The sequence below is a fragment of the Lactuca virosa genome, chromosome 4 (genome assembly GCF_052849685.1).
Source record: "Lactuca virosa cultivar CGN04683 chromosome 4, Lactuca_virosa_CGN04683_v6, whole genome shotgun sequence".
Taxonomy (NCBI): domain Eukaryota; kingdom Viridiplantae; phylum Streptophyta; class Magnoliopsida; order Asterales; family Asteraceae; genus Lactuca; species Lactuca virosa.
Window position 1 is genome coordinate 145,229,730 of NC_136429.1, and position 5,862 is coordinate 145,235,591.

Genomic DNA, 5,862 nt, shown 5'->3' on the forward strand with positions numbered 1-5,862 from the left:
TCATCCGACTCGTCGAGTTGGTTCATGCACTCGACGAGTTGGACCCCTTGACAGCATATCTTCGAGTTTTAAGGCTGGAATTGGTCTAGAATCATTACCTTAAACAGTTTTGGACCTATAAAACATGTTTTTGATGTGGTAATGATTATAGTAAACCAATTTCAAAGTTGTTATCAAAAGTTCAAGCTTTATATGTGTTTATGTAATTCTTGAAATTGTTGATATGATTGTTCATACACTTATGAGTTTTGGTAGATCATAGGAATTATTTGCAAAAATTGTTTGTTAGTTAATTCTTGATCTAAATGTATTTTAATGGAGTCCATAATTTGTCCTCAAGTTATGGATTACCGAAAGTCATTTCTTTTAAAGATCCATTAAAATGCATAGGTTACAAAATTGAGGAGTCTTTTTGTTTTATGAACTCCATAACTTGTCCTGAAGTTATGGATGTTCAAGAGTCTATTCATTAAAGTTTTTAAAAACCTTAATTAAACTCATAAGTTATAAAAATCCAAAAGTTTTTGAATAGTTCAAAACTTGCCCTCAAGTTTTAGAATTTGTAAAGTCTCACACACAGTTTAATTCCAAACCCTAGAGTTTTAAAAGTTAAAATTCAACCCTTATACTTTATAGTATTATAAGTTAATATATATATATATATATATATATATATATATATATATGTATAAGAGCATGTCAGTCTTACCGTTAGTAGGCCTCATTCACGAAGCCGGTCGCTATCTCCATCGGGGTTGCTCGGGGTTTGTCGCTTACGTTATGGATACTCGGGAGTTTGATAAAGCGACAGTTCATGGGGTTCCAGTTATTCGAGAGTACCCAGACATGTTTCCGTAGGATTTACATGGAGTGCCTCCAGAGTGGCAGGTGGAGTTTCGGATTGATCTAGTTCCTGGTGCAGCCCCAATAGCCAAGGCACCATATCGATTAGCCCCACCGGAGATGCATGAGTTGTCTACGAAGTTGCAGGAACTGTTAGACAAGGGATTTATCTGGCCGAGTAGCTCGTGGTGGGGTGCACCGATCCTGTTTGTGCAGAAGAAGGATGGGTCGCACCGAAAGTGTATTAACTACCGGGAGTTGAACAAGCTAACGGTAAAAAACCGTTATCCACTCCCGAGGATCGACGATTTGTTTGACCAGCTTCAGGGAGCGTCTTGGTTTTCCAAGATTGATCTGCACTAGGGATACCACCATATGAGGGCCAGGGAAGATGATGTGCAGAAGACAACCTTTCAGACTCGATATGGCCATTACGAGTTTGTGGTGATGCTTTTTGGGCTCACCAATGCCCCAAGCGCGTTCCTGGACCTCATGAACCGCGTGTGAAGACCAATGTTGGATCGGTCGGTGATAGTATTTATCGATGATATCCTGGTCTATTCCAAGAACCAGGAGCAGCATGAGTAGCATCTGCGAGAGGTGTTGGATACCCTTAGGAGGGAGAGGTTGTACGTGAAGTTCTCCAAGTGTGAGTTCTGGTTGCGTGAGGTGCAGTTTTTGGGGCACATTGTCAACCAGGACGGTATTCTGGTCGATCCGGGCATAATGGAGACCATGATGAGATGGGAAGTCCTGAAGTCTCCATCTGAGATTCGGAGCTTACTTGGGCTAGCTGGATATTATCGGAGATTTATCCAGGACTTCTCCAAGATAGTAGTACCCCTGACCCGATTGACGAAGAAGACTGCCGTTTTCCGCTGGGGTCCTGAGCAACAGGCAACATTTGAGACTTTGAGGTAAAAGTTATGCGAGGCACCAATTTTGACTCTACCTGAGGGTGTCGAGGATTTCATAGTTTATTGTGACGCGTCTATTTCAGGATTGGGCACGGTCTTGATGCAAAGGGGGAACGTCATCGCGTACGCCTCGAGGCAGTTGAAGCCTCACGAGGCAAATTACCTGACACATGATTTAGAGTTGGGGGCAGTGGTTTTCTCCCTCAAGATTTGGCGACACTACCTTTATGGGGTCCTTTATACTATTTAAACGAATCACAATAGTCTGAGGTACCTGATGGATCAGCTAAATCTGAACATGAGGCAGCGTCAGAGGTTGGATTTGGTAAAGGACTACGATTGCGAGATCCTTTACCACCCAGGGAAGGCCAATGTGGTGGCCGATTCTCTCAGCCGCAAGGCAGTCATGGCTTCGATCAGGGATATCTATCTGAGGATGATAGTGGTGACTCCGCTTGTGGAGCTTCGGGAGGCTTAACTGGAGGCTATGAAGGAGGAGCACCGGAAGAGTGAGCGCATTGGGGGTCAGATTTCCTCCTTCGATTATGATAACCGCGGGTTATTGACACTCCATTATAGAGTGTAGGTTCCCTACTTAGGCGGCATGCGCCAAATCCTGATGGAGGAGGTGCACAAATCCATATTTTCCATCCATCCCCGGGCGACGAAGATGTATAGAGATCTTCGTCTTGATTACTGGTGGCCCTGCATGAAGCGGGATCTATCCTGGTATGTCGAGTGGTGCTTGACTTGCAGGAAGGTCAAGGTCGAGCACCAGAGGCCTCATAGAAAGATGCAGCCGTTAGACATACCCGTGTAGAAGTGGGAGGAGATTACCATGGATTTTGTGACAACCCGAAATTTCTATCTTGTAAAGTTATTCAATTCAATCAAAGTCAGACTCGTTTCTGCTATCTTTTAGCCTTGTTTAGAGTCTGTTTGAGTGTTCCAAGTCTTGTACATTCAAGGATAGGGTATAAGAATGAGTTCTCAAAGTTCATAGTATCAAAATCGGGCCAAACACTCCAATATGAGGAGTGTACGGCCGTACACATGGGTGTATTGCCGTACACCCATCTATGGCCATGAACCCTTCTCTATAAAGATGATACTTAGCCTTCATTCAACTCTTTTCACACTCCTAAGCCAAGAACTCGGATTTCTCTCTCAACTATCTTCAACTTCCATCATCTAGATCTTCAAAAATGTAAGAACTCCTTCCATTTCTTTGTGATTATCCTTCTTGATCTTGAATCACCCTTTGATTTCATCCATGAAATTACTCTTTTTGGGTAGATCTTCAAGTGTTCTTCACTTTCACCAAGAACACCAAGAACACCTACTAGTTTATAGTGGCCGTGAACACTCGTCAAGCCTCCAAATTTGTGAGTAACTGCTTCCTATGCTTGTTACCTACTAGAATCACTTGATATTCACCTTAAAACATAATCTAATGCATGAACACAAAGAGTGTACGACCGTACACCCTTCATATGGCCGTATACCCTTGTTAAGTGCATATCTAGACCTTCAACTCATGTTAAGTCCCAACATTAGATCATGGACACTTAGAGGATGCTAGATAGGGCCGTGAAACACCTTCTTGGCATGTTCTGCAAGGAGTGTACGGCCGTACACTCCAAGGCTGTACACCCAGGTGGCCGTACACACAAGTGGCCGTACACACCTTGGCCGTACACACTCATGTGTGGCCTTAAACCCCTTTTATGCAATCCTTTGTACTTCAATCTAAGTGTTTCCTGAGTCCTAAGGTGTTTTCCTTACATGATTAGTTGTATAAACACTAATTATATACACATATGTGTCATTATATGCTAAATAGGATCCGTGTGTGCTCGAGTCTTCACTTGACAGTTTGCATCCTACAACCGATCTTTCATTCGTATCACTCACTGCAGGTGAGTTCATGCCCTTTAACTTACCTTTTAAATGATTTTAAATGCTTTTATGGGGGGGGGGGGAATACAAGTAGAAACATTATAGTTATTATATCAATCACATGTGATTAATAACTATCAAACAAATGGATTTCTTATACTTCAAACTGTGTTTTCAAACAAATGGATTTCTTATATGCAAAACTCTTTATCAAACTCTTTTAAACGTATATTTTGTCAAATCATGTCTATATAGATATAGTTATATAAGTAGGATTGAAAGGACTTAGGACTGATAAATCGCCTTATTTCATGTTCCTTGTTTGGTTGTGGACTTAGGGTATCAGTTGTTTGTCCGAAGGTCATTTGAATCTTAGTTATATATTATGTTTATGTATATAGATATAAAAGTTCTTCATTCAGTTCAATACCTTTGAGTAGCAAAGGAGTACAAACATGTTTATTCATACAAACAACATTACTAGTAAACTATAATAGGTATAGTTTAGGAAGTCACTACTTACTAATTCTAGAACAATGAAACATACAAGAGTCAGTTCATACATGAGTCAGTTCAAACATACTATAACGAGAAACAGTACATACTATAACGAGAAACAGTACATACTATAACGAGAAACAATACTACTATAAAGAGAAACAGATAGAACATACTACACACTAGACAGAGAGAACATACACTACACTAGAACATACTATACAAATACAAGAATACTATAACATTAATGTGAGATACTACTTCATGGCGCGGAAATATACTGCTGTGTCACGTTTTGTACCCAGAGTCTCCTGGAGGGAGAGCGTGAATTTGTGTATAGATCTATACGGGATTGACCATCCCACACCTTGCTGCTAGCTACAGTGGGACCTGCAGGTCTACGGGTGACGAATGTCATATCATTTTCGACGTCTCGAATATCGTGTTATACTATTCAATCAATTATGGTTACAATCTTATCACATTTTACCTTAATTAAACAAACAGGTTTAAGGTAGTTAGTACATTGGTAGTTACTTAGATAAAACTACAGTACATCTTTATTTTCCCATTTCATTCACATTGTGATCTTCTCACATAAACGGTAATGAAAACTATATTTTGGTAATGATAGTCATACTTCGGAAAAATACTCACTTTTACAAAAGAACAACATAAAGAACAGTTGGGTCTTGGTAGAAGACTACTTTAGTAGAAAATATAGGATTTTCTAGGAAGTTTACAAACCTTTACATCAAACATTTCCAAACACTTTCTTCAAACTTATACAAACAATGACACTAAAATACTTATGAACTCACCAGCTTTAATGCTGATCTAGGCTTTCAAAATAACTTGTATTCTCAGGTCACCAGTAGACAGGTACCGATGACCAGGTTTTGAGAAGATGGAGCACATTCAAAACTCATCTCTTATTTTGATTCATATTTTTGGTGTCTTATAAACTATACATAACACACTTGTATTAAATTATATTATTAATGCAATGGATGATGTTGTGCTTGTTTTACTATTATGCATTGTTGTGATACTATACATGACGTCCTCCGCTCCCGAACGTTTCTGCCGTTCCGGTTTGGGGGTGTGACAGATTTCATCACTAAGTTTCCGCAGACGGCATGATGAGTTGATGCGATATGGGTCATCGTGGATCGATTAACCAAGAGCGCCCACTTCATTCTGATCCAGGAGAGCATTTCTACCGAGAATCTGGCATATATCTATATCAGGGAGGTCGTGGCTTGGCATGGGGTTCCGGTTTCTGTGATTTCCAAGAAAGACGTGCAGTTCACTTCCAGATTCTGGAAGAAATTTCATGACGATCTGGGTACTATTCTGCACTTCAACACCGCCTTCCACCCGGACACGGATGGTCAGAGAGAGCGGACCATCCAGACATTGGAAGATATGCTGCGGGCGTGCGTTCTGGATTTCGGTGGTAACTGGGATACATATCTCCCGTTGGCTGAGTTTTCTTATAACAATAGCTACTACGCCAACATCGACTGACCTCCCTTTGAGATGCTTTATGGGAGGAAGTGCAAAACCCCGATATGTTGGGGTGAGGTCGGTCAGCTGGTCATAGGGAGTACCGAGGTGGTACTCAAGACGATTGAGATGATCCAGCAAGTCCGGAGTAGACTCTAGACGGCTCAGAGACGGCAGAAGAGCTACGCCGACAGAC